The sequence below is a fragment of the Rattus rattus genome, chromosome 4 (assembly GCF_011064425.1).
Source record: "Rattus rattus isolate New Zealand chromosome 4, Rrattus_CSIRO_v1, whole genome shotgun sequence".
NCBI classification, from domain to species: domain Eukaryota; kingdom Metazoa; phylum Chordata; class Mammalia; order Rodentia; family Muridae; genus Rattus; species Rattus rattus.
The window spans coordinates 26,853,245-26,873,190 of record NC_046157.1 but is presented as its reverse complement, the minus strand read 5'-3'; the positions used below and the strand labels follow the sequence as shown (position 1 = coordinate 26,873,190).

General features: G+C 38.8%; 1 protein-coding gene across 5 annotated transcripts in view; it reads right to left on the bottom strand.

Moving 5' to 3' along the window:
• Lsamp (limbic system associated membrane protein) overlaps positions 1 to 19,946 on the bottom strand; it is a 2,154,604-nt gene that overhangs the window by 231,114 nt on the left and 1,903,544 nt on the right. The window lies entirely within an intron of this gene.

Sequence of the window (19,946 nt, the reverse complement as noted above, 5' to 3'; positions counted from 1 at the left end):
GTATTAGATCCTTTCTGGTCAGGACAAAGTAGAAGATATGTAAATTCTTACAATAAATGATCTTATCACCATCACTTGAATTCATTATTTCATGTATAAAGAAGAATATAACTTAACCTCCAAATGCAAAGAAAGGGACAATTGACATTTAATAGCATATCAGAACATTGTGCTATTAAAATGTGATACCCACATATCAAATGTATAAGATATTCAACAAAATAAAAATTTCTACATATAAACTTCTACATATACTATATCTTACGTAGAATGTAAGTTAGATGATAGAAACTAAATTAATAGTTATTGTGTTAAGTACACAGATATTATAACCATACCACATTTATTTTTAATGCTACCACTAATAATACTCCTAAAAATTGAATAAGTTAACTTTAAGTATACATATATCTACCACGATGTATGGTATACTTTAGAAATAACATTTCGTTTAATGAAGATCCGGTGTCCTATGAGGGTTTTTTCTACAGGTAAGCAACCGCTGCACAGACGCGAGTAAGTGAAAGCAGAAATGGAATGTGAATCCCAGCAGACTGCACTCTTAAAACACTCCTTGAACAGAATTTCATCTTCACAGTCTAGTCAACCAGATGGCCGAAAAGGACAGAAATTACTTTTTGGTGATGTGAAAAATGAGTCCCCAAAGGCAAGCAGCACTGCCGCCTGGTCTCCTTCATTAGCGTCCAGGGTGGCGACGTTAGCTCCCACTCCGGTGGGCTTCGCCGGGGAGTGTGGGAAGTGAATTACTCACAAATTTCATCACCGAGGCCACACACTGATTACAAATAGCGAGGCTTAGGTTGGACTGTGACTCTCCTTTTTTCTTCTCTTTTAAAACTCGGCTGCCTCTGTAGTAACTGTGAAAGTATACTTCTGAGGGAGGAGGACAAGAAAAGACAAAGGAGCTCCGTAATCAAAGAGGTTTGCTCCTTGCTGCTCGCCCTACCCATTGCAGACACCGAGTTCCTGCCCAGCTGGAACGTTTTCTACTTAAAGAAACAACTACACGACAGTCTTGAGGGAGACACCGATGGTACTTAGGAAAGCAACATCCGAGTGATTCCGTGTGCTACGAGAAGGAAGCTGATGGAGAGCCTTCATGACTTTAATGCACCTCGGACAAAGACGTGCTCTAACGGCTTCTGGATAAAAAGCGATGACTTGGAATCAAAACCACTGGCAGTCGACCACAGTTGGTTCCCATCTCTAGCAATCTCGCATGAGTTTCTATTTCTCCATTAGCTTCTGGGGTTAAGGATTATTTTCCTGGACTTATTCAGTGACTTGCAATTTAGACACTTAGGACAAGAGCCTGGAAGGTCATACACAATTTATAAGCAAGATCATGAGGAACCGAGAAGAATAATAGCTTCTCAAATGTGATCCCATCAGGAACTATAGCTGAACTTATATCTCAGAGTTCCTGAGTGCTTGATTGTTCTTTGGTTTAATAAGCACAGTTTTAAATTTTTATTTGAGGAAGCCAGTGTTCTGAATGCCCCCCAAGTATGATACAAATCACCAACAGTACACAGATGAGCAAATTGTAACTGCTTTTAGCACTTCCTCGATTACCCCAAGCTTGTAACAGGAAGCTCTGTAGCAGTTAAAGAAACCTCCTTAACTCCTGTTATAATTACATCTGAATTGCAACAAAATGTAAGAAATATATGTAAACATTTTTCAACCAAACATGTGGCGCTCAGATTTGTTTTATGAAAGCACACAAACTTAAAAACAAAAAGCCCATTATTAGGAGTCCAATATTACTGCCAGATAATATTACTCATACTAAAATTATGTGTTATCATATATAATAAATATCACACATATATAATATATCACATATATCATATACATATATAAATCTATATTATTGACTTTGCAGTCACTTGTGTTAGTTAAGCCACTTGGACAAATACATGTAAATTAAAATGTAAATTTAACAGTAATTGACCAGGGGTATGTTTTAGTAATCAAATCATCATATCATACTGACTGTTATGATTAAGGTGAGTCAGCTCAGGCCTGGGATACCAGGGATGAGGACGCCTCAATGTTTGTGCAGAACATTGAGAAAGAAATCCTATCATATTATGCATTATGCTTGCATTTCAGTCACATCCTGTGGGTCTCACCTCATTGATCAGGAGCTTCCTAAAAGAGTATGCATATGATATAAGATTTTATTCTTCAAAGAAATTACTCTTACTAACTTTCCAGCTCAACATCTCAATTTCTTCAGGAATTGTGTGAAGCCACATCACCGCCTCCACCCAATTTCCGCCTGAAACATGATGAGCATTCTTATATCAAACAAACAAACAAACAAACAAACAAACAACAAAAAACCAAAACAAAACAAAAAAACCCAAAAGCCTCTCCATTGAAGCTCTCCAAAGCCCATGTTGTTTTAATTGTAATACTATTTTCCCTGAAATATTTAACTTATTGAGATTAGTCTCTTTCTTCCAGAATCATCTGTTCCTGAGTTCAAAGAGACCAAACTCAATAGACTTTCTTTATACACGTCTGGTCATATTAACTTTGGGGATCATCTTATTCTTATTCAAAGCCTGCCCTTAGGGGTTTGGCTGGTTTCCTATTTGTCCTGTCAGTTTGCCAATTTGAGGTATCTTATCTACTTGGTCCCTTTAGATGCTAAAGTCATATCATGAGTGTGACTTCGCATCAGAAGGGAATCAACTCTAGCACAGATTTCCACTAACGTTTTTATGTGCACATGTTTGAGTGGTTCACATCTCCATTGCACTCCTCACAAGTGTTATAGGTCCATCTACTTTCTCATGAAACACTTGTGCTTTATCATCTTAGTGAATGTTGTCATTATGCAAAGAGATGCTTTGTGTTTCTTTTTACGCATAAGAGAGGTAATAGGACAAACCCAAGCAACCAAGCAAGCAAGCAACCAACCAACCGAAACCCTCAAATTATATTTCTTTTTACAGTACTTTGTTTTCTTGCTCCCATATGGAATTGACTCCATGTTGTAAACATCTCCCACTCCCTCATTACTCCCTTGCCTTACCCCACTCAGCCTTATTTCAGACATCAACAGTTTCTTCCTCCCTCTATTCATCCTCCTACTTTTCCTCCTCCATGTCCTTTCTTTTGGGGGGTGAGGGGCTTGACTTATTGGAAATGAATTAAATCTGGCTGTATGATAGTAGCCTTCTTCTCCCCATGTTGACCACCATACATTTTCCACAGTACAGAAAAAAATTTTGTAAACTATAAGTGAGTATAAAAATCCCTTGACTGATGTTGCCTTCAAGATTAGATCCCAGTGTCTGACTGTAGTTCAGAGCTCATTCTGATTGCTTCTTGTCTCTCCAGCTTCATTTCCTCCTCCCTTTGCACTGCATCTTCCAAATTAGAGGTCAGATCTAAACAACTTTTGGTTTTTGGAATAGGCATCCAGGTACTTCTGCACAGAGTGATCTTGTGTGTGTTATTTTTATGGGTGGGGCGGTGATTCAGCTGAGGAGCCTACCTTCTGACTTTTATTCCACCTCTGTCTATTCCTCCTCTGCTCATAAATTCCTGCTGGGTGAAGGACTGGCCCCTATGTTCTCACAGAACCAGTGAGAGCCACAACACTGCTTCTCCAACACAACAGAAAATCGTAACTTTTAGATGACTTTCCTGGTAACCTTAGTCATTTTAAGTGTAAGGTTTTCTTACCTACTGAGCCCGGGTCCTTGGAACATGGTAGATGATCAACCAGTGTTTGGAGAAAAAAAGCAAACAAAACTTCAACTCTTCACCCATTCTTAAGACTTAATCACGTCTCTCTGATCTTATTTTTGACACAAAAGACCACACATCTCTTTTGCTCATCAAAATGTGGTATTTAAAAGCATTTCTCTAGCTACCTCTCTTGTCATCTATTTCACCATTAACCTTTATGACTTGTTTTTCATATTTAGGGGGGTTGACTTGTTGTTTAAATGGATCTCACTATGTTCTCTGTGTAAGGCTCCCCCGTGCCAGGGTTACAGTATATGCTACTACAGTTGCCTGGCATCTTTGACTTTTCATGATCAAAAAAAAAAAAAAAAAAAAAAAAATCCATGGCAGATCAGAACATAAAGAGTAGAATGACTTGGTGTCTCATTTTCTCAGTTACAGATTTTCTAAGTCTTAACTTCCTTTTAACCTTTTGTTCTTTTCCTAGGAGGAGTCATACAGAGCACAACTTTTTTAATCAGATAATTTACTAGTTAATTCCTAAATTTCTGTACAAAGTCCTAAGATTTAAATTTAGAACATCACTAGGAACAACGAGGAGACAATTTGAAGGCTTCATTTTAGTTCCTCCTAAACTCTGTATAAAAGTTCTAGAAAATAAAATATGTGTCATATTATTACTGCTGCTTCACATTGTGGGCAGAGGAGATTCGATAGGTGAAAAAAGTCACATAAATAATGGAAAAAAAAAACCAAAACTAATACTTTGTGTATTTTCTGAAATGATTCTTCCTCTAGGTCACATTTATTTCTATAAAAGTGAGGAAACATTGTGTTTTCACTTTCTCTTAATCCTCAGTAGGTATGACTAGCTAGAAAGCACAGTTTAACATGATAAACTTATTTGTACTAGCAAATACAAATTAATTTTCAAAGTCACTGGAACATTGATTTATGCTCAATCTTCGAGTCATTCTACCAGTCTGAATGGTTTGTTTTCTTTGGGGGCCATTGCCTCAGCCCTTTTTCATAAGATATTAGTGAGATTTATTATCTTTTCCTACATGCAACACCATCATCCATTTCTTTAATGTTCTCAACCTATTCAGTTTCAGTGGTGTCTCCAATTTGTCTGTATTATTTTGTTTTCGTAGTGGCTAATGGGAGCTACTTAGGCTGAAAGGAACTGACCTTTTGATGTCTTGGTTCAATTTTGCCCAATTTATTTTCTGACTCTTAATTTTGTTTGTCATTATTTTTGTTTGTAGAAGTTTAACATTCCTTGACTTTGTATACATAAAGGTTTTACATCGACTCTTCTATCCTGTGTATATGTATGCGTAATCCTTTTCTAAAATATGATCAATTATGTACTTTTTCAAAATTTTCTTTCAATTATTTATTTTTAAATTGAAATACTTAAAGCATCTACAATTTATGTCTGGTGTGAGAAACAATAACTTTTTTCATCCCTTAAATTTTAACTAATTTTCCCAATACAATTAGGTAGAAATTGTAAAATGTAGAAACTATTTTGGTTTTCACACTTCTCCAACCAAGTGCTATAAACTAGCTAGCCTAGTCTTTCTGGGAAACATGTAACTCTAAACCTTACATACCATGACAAGTAATTTTACCAAAACATTTAAAAACATGCCATTAATCTTTTACATACTCTTTCATTGTGAGCTCATATGGGGTGCCATTACTATGGCGTAACTTAAAAATAAAACCTACTTTCATTGGTGGCATTCTGTTAATCGAAGTAGATAGAGCTTTAGGTAGCTATCTGCACCTGGAGCTGAACCTGTGCCACAGCTTTCTATACCCAGATCTCACCTGGAGACAGCTGGTCTCCCAGGAGAGCTGACATACCTGAGAGCACAGGTGAGACCACCACTTCTACTCAGAGGGACCCGCCCAGAGCCCTTAGGACAGAGGAACCAAGAAGCAGTCTAGGACAGGATCCTTCATGTTTCCAGCTGTGCCTGGAACTGACCCTGTGCCACCCACCTAGAGACAGCTGGACTCCAAGGAGTGCTAACAGACTTACAGGAGGTTCAAGCCACAGTTAGAGATAGCAAGACTAGCTAGCTAGCACTAGAGATAACCAGATGGTGAGAGGCAAGTGCAAGAACCTAATCAAGGCCACCTGGCATCATCAGAACAGAATTCTCCCACCACAGCAAGTCCTGGATACCCCATCACACCAGTAAAGCAAGATTCAGATGTAAAATCACATCTCATGATGATGCTAGAGGACTTTAAGAAGGACATAAATAACTTCCTTAAATAAATACTGAACAACACAGGTAAACAGGTAGAAGCCCTTAAAGAGGAGACACAAAAATCCCTTAAAGAATTACAGGAAAAAACAACCAAACAGGTGAAGGAATTTATTGAAACCATCCAGGATCTAAAAATGGAATAGAAACATTAATGAAATCACAAAGGGAGACAATCCTAGAGACAGAAAACGTAGGAAAGAGAACAGGAATCATAGATGCAAGCATCACAAACAAAATACAAAAGATAGAAGAGAGAATCTCAGGGGCAGAAGATACCATAGAAAACACTGATACAACAGTCAAAGAAAATGCAAAACATAAAAAGATGCAAATCTGAAACATCCAGGAAATCCAGGACACAATGAGAAGATCAAATCTAAGGATAATAGGTATAGAAGAGAGCGAAGATCCTAACTTAAAGGGCTAGTAAATATCTTCAACAAAATTATAGAATAAACCTTCCCTAACCTAAAGAAAGAGATGCCCATAAGCATACAAGAAGCCTACAGAGTTCCAAGTAGACTGGATCAGGAAAGAAATTCCTCCCATCACATATAATCAAAAGACCAAATGCACTAAACAAAGAAAAAAATTAAAAAGCAGTAAGAAAAAAAAGTCAAGTCACATATAAAGGCAAACATATCAGAATTATACCAGATTTTTCAATAGACTAGGAAAGCTAGAAGGTCCTGAGCAGACGTCATACAGACCCTAAGAGAACACAAATACCAGCCCAGGCTACTATATCCAGCAAAACTTTCAAGTACCATAGAAGGAGAAACCAAGATATTTCATGACAAAAACAAATTTATACAATATATTCTCGTAAGTCCAGCCCTACAGAGGATAGTAGAAAACTCTAAGACAAGGAAGGAGACTACACCCTAGAAAAAGCAAGAAAGTAATCTTTCAACTAACTCAAAAGACAATAGCCACACAAACATAATTTCACCTCTAACAACAAAAGTAATAGAAAACAACAATCATTGGACCCTAATATCTCTCCACATCAGTGGACTCAATTCCCCAATAAAAGGACTTAGACTAAATGACTTGGCACATAAACATGACCCAGCATCTTGCTGCGTACAGGATACATAACTCAGTGACAAAGACAGACACTATCTAAGAGTAAAAGGATGGGAAATTTTTTTCAAGCAAATGGTCCCAAGAAACAAGCTGGAGTAGCCATTCTAATATTGAATAAAATGAACTTTAATAGAAAATTATCAAAAAAAGATAAGGAAGAATGCTTCATACTTGACAAAAGAAAAATCTACCAAGATGAACTCTCAAATTCTGAATATCTATATTCCAAATGCAAGGGCACCTACATTCATTAAAAACAAAACAAAACAAAACAAAACACCATTACTAAAGCTCAAAGCACACATTGAACCTCACATAATAATAGTGGGAGACTTCAACACCCCACTCTCATCAATGAACAGATCATAGAACCAGAATTAAACAGAGACACAGAGAAACTAACAGAAGTTATAAACCATTTGGATTTAACAGCTACCAATAGAACATTTCATCCTAAAACAAAAGAATATACCTTTTTCACAGTACTTCATGTGACCATCTCCAAAATTGGCCATATAATCGGTCACAAAACAGAACAAGAATGCCATGCATCCTATCAGATCACCACAGACTAAGGCTGGTCTTCAATAATAACAAAAACCACAGAAAGCCCACATACACATGGAAGCTCAACAATCATCTATCTACTCAATGATAACTTGGCCAAGGAACAAATAAATTAAAGACTTTTCAGAATTTAATGAAAACAAAGACAAAACATCCTCAAACTTACGGGACCCAATGAAAGCAGTGGTAAGAGGAAAACTCATCGCTTTGAGTGCCTTTAAAAGGAAACAGGAGAAAGCATACACTAACAGCTTGACAGCACACCTGAAAGCTCTGGAACAAAAAGAGGCAAGTACACCCAAGATGAGTAGATGGCAGGAAATAATCAAACTCAGGGCTGAAATCCACCAAGTAGAAACAAAAAGAGCTATACAAAGAATCAACAAAACTGGGAGCCTATCCTTTGAAAAAAATCAACAAGATAGATAAACCTTTAGCCAGACTAACTATAGGGCACACAGAGACAGTATCCAAATTAGCAATATCAGAAATAAAATAAGAGACATAGCAACAGAAACTGAGGAAATTAAAAAAACAAAGACCAGCTCCTACTACAAAAGCCTATACTCAACAAAACTGAAAAATCTGTATGAAATGGACAATTTTCTAGAAAGATATCAGGTACCAAAGTTAAATCAGGATCAAATAAACCATCTAAGTATTCCATAACCATTAAAGGAATAGAAGCAGTCATTAAAAGTCTACCAACTCCCTCCACCCAAAAATAAAACCAGGACCATATGGGTTTAGTGATGAATTCTATCAGACCTTCATAAAATACCTAATACTAATATTCTCTAAACTATTTCACAAAATAGAAACACTACCCAATTCCTTCTATGAAGCCACAATTATGCTTAAATCTAAACCACACAAAGACCCAACAGAGAAAGAGAACATCAGACCAATTTCCTTTATGAATATTGATGCTAAATATTCTTGTAAACCTAATTCAAGAACACATCAAAATGATCATCATTCATGATCAAGTTGGCTTCATTCCAGGGATGCAGGGATGGTTCAATATATGGAAATCCATCAATATAATCCACTATATAAACAAACTCAAGGAGAAACAACCACATGATCATCAAAACATTTGACAAAATTCAACACCCCTTCATGATAAAAATCTTGGAAAGATCAGGAATTCAAGTCCCATACCTAAATATAGTAAAGGCAATATACAGCAAACCAGTAGCCAACATCAAGCTAAATGGAGAGAAACTTGAAGCAATCTCACTAAAATCAGGAAGTAGATAAGGCTGCCGACTCTCTCCCTACCTATTCAATACAGTATTTGTAGTCCTAGCCAGAGCAATTAGACAACAAAAAAAGGGGAATGGGAGGGATAAAAATTGGAAAAGAAGATATCAAAATATCACTATTTGCAGATGATCTGATAGTATACTTAAGTGACCCCAAAAACCAGATTCCACCAGAGAACTCCTCCAGGTGATGAAAAACATCAGCAAAGTGGCTGGATATAAAATTATCTTGACAAGTCAGTAGCCTTTCTCTACTCAAAGGATAAACAGGTTGAGAAAGAAATTAGGGAAATGACACCCTTCATTCGCAATAGTCACAAATAATATAAAATACCTTGGTGACTCTAATGAAGTAAGTGAAAGATCTACATGACTAAAACTTCAAGTCTCTGAGGAAAAAATGAAGATCTCAGAAGATGGAAAGATCTCCCGTGCTTGTGGATTGGCAGGAATACAATTGTAAAAATGACCATTTTGCCAAAAGCAATATACAGATTGAATGCGACCCCCATCAAAATTCCAACTCAATTCTTCATAGAGTTAGAAAGAGCAATTTGCAAATTCATTTGGAATAACAAAGACCCAGGATAGCAAAAACTACCCTCAACAATAAAAGAATCTAGGGAAATCACCATTCCTGACCTCAAGGAGTATTACGGAGCAATTGTGATAAAACAAAACAAAACAAAACAAAACTGCATGGTATTGGTCCAGAGACAGGCAGGTAGATCGATGGGCTAGAATTGAAGACCCAGAAATGAACCCACACACCTATGGTCACTTGATATTTGATGAAGAAGCTAAAACCATCCAGTGGAAAAAATTAGCATTTTTAACAAATAGAGCTGACTGGTGGTCAGCATTTTGAAGGATGCAAATTGATCCATTCTTATTGTCTTGTACAAACCTCAAGTCCAAGTAGATCAAGGACTTCCACATAAAACCAGATACATTGAATCTAATAGAAGAGGAGATGGGGAAGAGCCTTGAGCACATGAGCACAGGAGAAATTTTCCTGAACAGAAAACAAATAGCTTATGCTCTAAGATCAAGACTCAACAATGGGACCTCATAAAATTGCAAAGCTCTATAAAGCAAAAGACATTGCCAATAGGACAAAATGGCAACCAACAGATTGGGGAAAGTTCTTTACCAATCCTACATCTGAGAGAGGGCTAATATCTAATATATACAAGAACTCAGGACATTAGACTCCAGAGAATCAAATAACCCTTTTAAAAATGGGCTACAGAGCTAAACAAAACATTCTTAGCTGAGGAATAATGAATGGTTGAGAAGGACCTAAGGAAATGTTCAAATCCTTAGTCTTCAGCAAAATGTAAATCAAAACAACCCTGAGATTCCATCTCACATCAATCAGAATGGCTAAGATAAAAAACTCAGGTGACAGCAGATGCTGGTGAGGATGTGGAGAAAGAGGAAGACTCCTCCATTGTTGGTAGGATTGCAAGCTGGTACAACCATTCTGGAAATCAGTCTGGAGTTCCTCAGAAAATTGGACATAGTATACCTGAGGACCCAGTTATACCACTCCTGGGCATATGCCCAAAAGATGCTCCAACATACAACAAGGGAACAAATGTTCCAGTATGATCATAACAGATATTATTCATAATATCCAGAAGCTGGAACAAACCCAGATTTCCTTTACAGAAGAACGGATACACAAATGTTTTACATTTATACAATGGAATACTACTCAGATATTAAAAACAGTGACTTCATGAAATTTTTAGGGAAATGGTTGGAACTAGAACATATCATCCTGAGTGAGATAATCCAGTCACAAAAGAACACACATGGTATTCACTCAGTGATAAGTGGATATTATCCCCAAATCGTGGAATACTCAAGATACAATTTATGAACCACATGAAGCTCATGAAGGAGGAAGACCAAAATATAGATGGTTCAGACGTTCTTAGAATGGGGAACAAAATATTCATAGGAGGAAATGTAGAAACAATATAAGGAGCAGAGACTGAAGGAAAGGCCATCCAGAGACTGCCACAGTGGGGATCCATTCCATATACAGCCACCAAACCCAGAGAATATTGCAGATGCCAAGAAGTGGATGCTGACAGGAGCCTGATATAGCTGTCTCCTGAGAGGCTCTGCCAGAGCCTGACAAATATAGAGGCGAATGCTTGCAGCCAACCTTGGATTGAGAATTGCGTCCCCGGTGGAGGAGTTAGAGAAAAGACTGAAGGAGCTGAAGGGGTTTGCAACCCATAAGAAGAACAACAATACCAACCAACCAGGTTTCCCAGAGCTCCCAGGGACTAAACCACCATCCCAAGAATACAAAGGGATGGACCTATGGCTCCAGCTGCATATGTAGCAGAGAATATTTTTGTCTGGCATCAATGGGAGGAGAGGCCCTCGGCCCTGTCAATACTAGATGTACCGATGTAGGGGAATGTCAGGGTGGGATGTGGGAGGGAGTGGGCAGGTGGTTGAGGTAGCACTCTCATAAAAGCAGGGGGAAGAGGGATGGGATAGTGTGTTTGCAGAGGGGAAACCAGGAAAGGGGATAACATTGAAAATGTAAATGAAAAAATATCCAATAAATGAAAAAAAACTTAAAAAACTGTTACTAAAACTAAAATATAATGTACTGATTGTCAAAAATTTTATTAAAAAAGGAAATAGATATGATAGAGAGATCAAGGCATAAATAAATTCCATGTTAAAACAATGTACATTTGATCTATTCACTACAAAGTTAATGGTCATTTTTTAAGTAATTCTAATATTAGGGTAAACTTAAGTACATCCATTCCTTTAGCTGTGCAATGAACCAGCATCACTCAAGATTACTCCATTATCTATCACAGCCACCAGGTTTTAACTATAATCCCTCTCTGCTTTTCCCTCTTTGGACCATCAACTTCTGTGAGTCCAGCACTGGCATACTTTCATCCTGTTAAGAAATATGTTTAATTTCTTAGGTCAACCTGTTTACTCAGGCTTGGGAACCCAGCTATTTGATAAGCTAAGACAGAAGAACAATGAACTGCTTTATCTGCAGAGTTCAAAACCATCCTGGGAAACTTGGCAAACCTTGTTCTAAAATAAAGAGGGCTGCGGTACAGCTCAGTAATGGACACCTTAGTATGTGCAAGACTGGGATATTTCTCAGAACCCTTTTATTCCAGAAAGGTACAATGGTTTTGCTTTGGGGAGACCACTGATCGCATAGGAATTTCATTCAGTTGACCTGTTCTGCCTTGGCTGAATAGTGCCCACATAGTGTCTGGGACATCCAGATTGGCTTCCTTAGAACATGGTTCTTAATGAGAAATGACTCCAGAGAGGACATAGCTGGTTTAAACTGTGGCAAACTGTTAATAGCTCTGCCTGCTTCTTTCTGTGTCCATGCCTTATCTATCTCCAGGGCTTTCTACAGTACGTACCACACATACCTCCATCTCTGGTCCATGTCAGTGCTTTTGCCCATAGGATAGAAATATCAAGCTCACAGAGTTGTGAGACCCACCAGCACGCCTGGACTCACTGGCACTTCTGGCTTTGCTACTGTACTTAGAACATACTCAGGTGAGCCTCATGGATGCTAATTGAAGAAGAGAGGGGTGGCTGAAAGAACCAGTAAAAATAAGTCAGGGTCCTAAATAAACATGCTTTTCAGACAGGATACAAATGTTCCTTAAACGTTATTGCATTTCAAATACTGTATGGGACACAGTTATATAAAATGTATTTGTTGTTTACCCAATTTTAAATTTAATGGGTTATTCTATATATACTTCTTACCCACTAAATCTGATGAGGCAGGGTGCAGTGCCTCAGTGAAATCCAGCCTACATGAAGTGAAAGGCACATGCATATGAAGTAAGGGATAACTCCTGTCTCGTGCTTCCGTATGTTGGAGTAGTTTGCTCAGCAGAAGTAGTTAAAAAACACAACCAAAGGTCCACCAATGCGAGCATCTTGGTTTCACGAGTTCCTGAAGTTCTGGATCTCTAGAGATGCTTTACCTCTGCTTTCCATGGCAAGGACTTTTATTTGTCTTTTATTTGAATCTATTAGTTAAGGCCCATATTCTCTCCCCTAGTCACCATCTCTCCCATCACATTAGACAGTTTCCATCACTTAAACTAGAGAATCTTAATTATGCAGAGTTAAAAGTGATCATGAGGGTAAGTTTCCACAGTGGCCTTCCCATGGCTATTGATTCTTTTCTGTCAGTAAATGTTGCTTTAAAATAACCCCAAACCTGTGGAGCCATCTAAACTACCTGTGAATGGCTTGATGCCCCTGCCTGCTATTACCCGCATTCTTGTGTGCTGCCCAATGAACGGGACAGCAGGCCAAAGGAAAACAAACAACTACACAATAGCTCCACCAGTGGGCAACTGGCCCATTTCCACGATCTCAAATAATTGTTTTTCTTACTTGTGTGAAATATAAAAAACTATGCTTTTGTTGTTGTTATAATTTCTGTTTTCTTTTGATACTGGGTCTCATGTACTCCAAGCCCAGTACATGCCGAGGAAGATGACTTTGAACTCCTGATCCTCCTGCCCATACCACGACACCAGCGAGGAGGATTGAACCTTGTTACATACTAGGCAAGTTCTTTGACATTGAGCTGTTTCTCCAGCTCTCAATCCCATTCCAAGTAGAACTGGTCTCATTAATTTCTGTCCATTCAGAGTTAAGATGAGGTAGATATATTATTGTAGGGTGTAGAGTAGTAAAATACATGTCTACCAGGACTCAGGAGCTGAGGCAAGAGCATCGTGAGTTCTGTGCCAGCTTTGTGCCATGGTAAAGCACCATCAAAACAAAACAAACAGAAAAGGGAAACACATTCTCAGCTTCTTCATGTCTACGTTTTCCTAGAAACAGACAGAGAAAACGAACTGCGTCATTTGTACATAAGTATAAAAGAATTGGGTCCAGGAGCATATGGGATACTTCTGGAGCAGCATTTAACTTTAGTAAATATGATCCCAAGAGTCAACAAGAAGAATACAAATATTCAAGTAACACATAAATGCCATCTTGTGAAACATCAAACTTCTATCCAGCTTGGCATTTTGCTTCTGAAAATGCCACAAAAGTGTGCTTAGCTACATGGAGTTTCCAGAACTGATGACAGAGTAGGAGAATCCAGCAGTGTGTTCAATTAAGCACTGGGAGTCCCTCATCCTACTCTGTTCTGAAACTAATTCACAGTGTTACAAATCGGCCTCTCGAGTTTGCATTCCTCAATGAACAATGAACAGATTAATATCACGTTTTATAATCTGTCCGATACTCTGTTTCCTTGTCTCGATAGTGGGAGTAATGGATAATTTCAATACTGAGCAATATTTCAGGGTTGATTGTAGGGTCAAATGAAAGGAAGACTGTGAATTCGATCTTTAGACTTTTAAAAATTCTATAAATACAACTACCATTTATTATATGCTAAAAGAAACTAGTAAAGTAGTTCTGGCTTAACCCTTCCTAGGAACACATGATAAAATATTCCCTTCATTTCATGTTGGTGACTTTCTAGTTGTATTTTCTTGTTATTTTGACATGTGGCATTTGATTCTATATCCTAATATTTCCCAAAAGTATTGCTATTATACATAATTAATGATTAATACCAGCATTAGCAACAAATCACCCTAAAGATAGGTGCTGAGTTCTTCTATACTATCTGGTAGAACTGTCAATATATTCTGCCCTTTAGTCAATGTCTTTGTATTTTAAGCCTGTAATAAAAATTGACTACAGGGTAAGCATTTACAACCGCATGCTTAAGTAAGCTTCAACAAGATATTTAGCAACCACGCGTGGCCTTCCATGAAAAGTTCTCTAGTTAAAATTGTGCCACCATTACATGCTTTTAATGGTCTTGGTAAAATATAGGTCGTCTTTACTGTGTTGTTGTAAAGAACAGATGCCGCTAGGTGTTTTGATGTTGTTACTTGAGTCTATGAAGGGCTGATTCGTAGGAGAGCAAAACAACTGGCAGGGGTCAGGTGTTGCTCTTCTCGCCTATTGAGCCCACTTAGTAAACAAGAAACTTGAGCCTCTGAAGTAGGCGAAAGAACAAGATTCCCAGTGGGTTCGCAGTTCATGGTAAATAGGAAAAGCATAGAAGCCATGGAATGGTTAAGTGGCAGGTTAAGCGGAGTGTAGAAAATGCTCATTATAACTACCAATACAGCTCTATATACATACAATGATCCAAACAGCATAATGTAGGGGGAATGACGAAATCCTTTGTAGCAACTGCTATAAAATGTATGTACAAACCAAAACAGTACAATACAAAATGATGCAGGTATGTGAGAATGTGGGAGAGTCAGAAAACTTGGAGTGAGCCTACACATAAAAAGAATATATTCAGGATGAGAAGGATGGCTCTGTGAGCCATGGTGGTTGCTGCCAAGTCTTAAGACTGGGGTTTGCACCACCCAAAGAGTAGACATGGACAGACCCATGACTCCAGCTGCATATGTAACAGAGGATGGCCTTGTTGGACACCAATGGGAGAAGAAGCCCTTGGTCCTGTCAAGACTGGACTCCCCAGTGTAGGGGATTGTCAGGGCAGGGAAGCAGGAAGAGCTGGGTGGTTGGGTGGGGGAAACACCCTCATAGAAGAAGAGGAAGCAGGGATGGGCAAGGGGGTTTATGGACTTGAAAGTGAGAAAGGGGATAGCATTTCAAATGTAAATTAGAGAAAAATCCAATTTAAAAAAAATCCTGAGTTCGATCCCCATGACCCACATGAGTCTTCCACAAGTTGTTCTCTTATCTCCACAGAAGCATTGTGAGACACAGTTGGAGTGATACAAGCAAGTGTGGTGGCCTTTATAGTATGCTGAGCAACACAAACAATTACAAAAGAAATACTTATCTTCTTTTACTCCAGCAAGAGAAGTTTCTAACCTAAATGTTAGTGCCTGACGCCTCCCTTACCCAGAGCCCTGAGATTTGGCTGACATTTTCCCGTGCTGGCCAAAGTGTTGTATGCTCAGAAGACTTACTTTCCAGAACCTTTGAGAACTACTTTATCTCACGCTGGAGTAGTCCTTGGAGTCTCTGGCACTATCCAGGGCTGTCAGATTTATAATACAATGATCTTTAGACAGTTACTACCATCAAAAAGGACAGTTAATTTGGGATACACTGTTCTAAATGCCCCAAAGACAGTAGCCACTAGACAAAGAAACGTTACGCAGCCCACTGCTTCCGTACAACTTGGCGATGTATACTTTCTTACGATAACGTGTGTGCTATTGATAGTTGAAGAATGCCCAAATTCTGTTACATTAAGTCTATCTAAAATGAAGGTATATTCAATGATAGTTGCTATTTTTACCAAATGTTTGGAGTGATTCTATAATCCAAATTGTGGATTGCTTTAAAAGGGAACAAAGTTTCTAGATGCCAGCAGGGGCATTTGTGACCAGCTGAGACTGTCCATTATTGCTGCTTCTGCAAAAGATACACTCTCTGTGGGATGTCAAGTGGCTGGTTCTGTAGACGGGTCATTGCCTTGCTAAATAAGTGCAAATGGTACCATTCTGACTCTGCTCACTCAGACTTCATTTCCTTAGCAACTCGGCAGCTTGTTCAGCCGCTCATATTCCCAGATCCTTGCCCCAGCTGTTTGGTATTTGTTTTCTGTTAATCTGGATCAGCCTCCAGATGTTGATGGAAAGGAGGCAACTGATTTCTTCCCTTTATAGCCTTGAAATATCTCCTTAATTTCTCATACTTACAAAACAGAGTTTTGATAATGTCCAACCCGAGCAGATGGTTCTGTTTGGCAGGTAGAAGATTCTGGAGCAGAGGGAGGCTCAGAAATATTAGGTTACCTCGGGTAGGTGACAAATAGCAACTGGGTGAATTCCAAGTGCTAGAAAGGAGCTGCACCCTAAGACTGTATAGAGAAAATAGACCTGTTTCTTCCCTTGTTTTTATATTCCAAAGGGTAAAGTTTTCTATCCTGTGGGGGCTGTTGGCTATAATTCTTAGTGTAGATAAAAATTCTGTTTGTATTACTCACAGCTACTAAAACCCACCCTATCTCCTAAATAAGTCTTTAAAATTTAGCTACCAACCATGGCATAAGTGTAGAGGCCACAAATTATCCCATGGAGAAACGCTGTAATTTTTCTCTGCTGCATTATTGTTTCTTAAAAATTAATGTCAGAAAGATATCGCCTAGGCCTTATTATTATGAATATTTTAGCCATGAGAGATCACTATGAATGAAACGTTCTTGACATAAAAAAAAAACCAGAAAGGATTTTAAGGCCAACGGAAATAACCTATAAATATCCAGAAGGCAGCAGTACCCAGGTTCAGAGACAATATCTTTGCCCATTATGCTTAATGGCAACACAAACCAATGCCACTTTGAGCACCTACAAAATGAAAAAGGATTGTGCTAGTCATGGCCAATGTGAAGAGAAGTAAACCAGGAGGATTACAATGCAGTGCAGCCACATATTAGTGGCTCTACAGAAGTGCCAAAAGGAAGCTATCAAGAAAATAATAGTCCCTCTCACATTTTCAAGGTGGCTTACTGTCATCTCGTTTCAATTTATTTTGGGATTCAGAAAAAACAAGAGATAACCATGGTGTTTGTAAGAAACCCTTAAGCTTAATAATTTCCTGCCCGTGTTAATTGCCCCAATTCTGTGTCCCACCTTGTTCAAAGTTTACAGTATTCTTTATGTGAAGGAAGAGCTAGACTATAAAAGAAGCTAACTATGGGGTGGGACTAAAACCTATGTTGAAAACAATGGCGGTGACAAGAGTTGATCCCTACCACTGTTCAAGGGCTGAGGAGACAGAGTATTTAGAAAAAGAACGAAGTGGCTGGGAGGGTTTAGAATTGTTTTCTTTGCATTGTACTTGTTCAAAGCTTGTCACAAGCCATTTTTTGACAGAACATGGAACAGTCGCATTATTTTCTTCTAACCATCATAAATTAATTCATTCCAATTATAATTTTTCCAAAATTATTCCTAGTGGAAAAAAATAAAGTATTTGCTGCAAAAGTTAAATATAGCTAGAGGAGGTAGACACTTTCTGTAGTTCTAAATATGTTGAAGAAATCTAGAGAGGTAAATAAATTTGAGAAGAGTTGAGGGGTAAGGAAAACATCATAGAAAAAACCATGGAATGGATATATTGAGTTAAAAGTCCTCCTGTGAGTCTTTTCTTGGTGGAGCAGATGACTATTCAAGAATAAAATAGAACAAAAACAGGTTGAAACAAGAAACAACAATACTGTTACAATTAACAATAACACTGTGCTAGTTGGCGTCATATTAAATGGTTCACACCAGGGTGTCTTTGCCTTATTTGGTCCTTACCCTAACTCTGTTGTTAAGATACTTTGTGCCCATTCATTGGGTAGTTGAGGCTCTGGACCAATGTCAGAAAACTAAAGAGAAATTATTAAGTTGATAATGAGCTCTACTGACTGTCTTGAGAAGACTTACGGAGAGTGTTGATATTTTGAATCACATTATCACTGACATGTGAAATGCTACCTTATGGACTAAACAGCAGCCACGGAGCTCACCAGAGATCAGAAAGCCTGGGTATATGGGCAGTTATTCTGAGCACAGAGGTTAAAATGACAGCAATTGTGGAGAGCCTCTGGGGGGTTCTCTACTTCCCTCTACTTCCCTTTTTGATGCTATGCTCAGCTCTAATATTATACAGTAAAGAATTTGGTTTTCTGGTTTTGAGGCACTTTTCCGAATAATGATGATAATATTCATCTCTATAGCCAGGAAAGCATAAGCAATTTTTCAGTGGAAAATGGATCTGTTACCCAAGCCTACTTGCTGCCTGAATTAAGTTTGTCTGTGATGAAGCAGGATTTCCCCACCCCACCGCATCCTCTTTTTGAAACTCAAAAGCAGGGAAGAGGGGTAGGTGAGAAGGGTAACACACCATCTCTGCTTCAACACACGAATATCAATTGGGGGTGCATCTCTCATTTATCTTGAGCTAAATGTAAAGTTAGACATGGAGGGGCCTCAGGGCCCCCCACCTGTTTGTTCAGAGCCCTAGGCATGTTATGGAGAAAATGTCAAAGATTCTTCTTCTCATGCTTCTGTGCCCTGCCGTGATGTTTTATTCAAAGCATCATGTCCTTAGGAAACAAACACTGCCTATCAAAATCTTGCCCACCTGGCTCCCAGTCTCACACATAAACATGCACAACACCTGTGTTTAGGAGCGTTGATCAATTCTCACAAAAGGCAGTCTCCTGGTAACACGCTGTGGGGCCGGAGCACTCCTGCAAATGATTGGTGAGGCAGCATGACCCTCTGCGACTGTATTTGTATCCATCTCACTGTGCTGTGGTTATACAATATGATGTGTGTACTGACCCTTCCGGCTAGAGACGATTGTAACTTCTCCTGGAACTCTGGGCTCATATTAGAAAAAGATTTGATTGTGGGAAGAGGAGGGGAGAGAGGATCCTACAGACAGATACCTCTGGGATAGATCAGAATCGGCAGACCTTGGAAGGAGTAGGAGGAGCTTCTCTTGCTAGACTCTGCTTCAGCTCTGTGTTAGGTCCTGCCCAGTGGTCCGTAGGGTAGTAGCCCTTTCAACCATAGGGTTCAACTAGCACTCTACAGAACATGAAGTAGAGTTTATGTTTATAGACTGAGACAGGGGGCATGATGAGAGGCAGCCACTTTGACGGTCTCTGCCAACCATCTGGGTCTTGTAAGAGGCACCACTGAGGTAGGGGTGGGAGGGTTAGGAATCCAGGAAGAGGCAATCTAGAAAGTGAGGCATAGGTGTAGGAGGCCTATTTGTCTTCCTCATTGCATGAGACCACAGGGGCTTGAAAGAATGGCTTTCTCATAAGCCACCAACTGAATAAGACACTCACACTACAGCAGTTAGCAGAAGTCTTGTGTTTTTCTCAATTCCAGCAGCTCCAGATGGACTGAGAACCAAGCCTGGTTGCTGT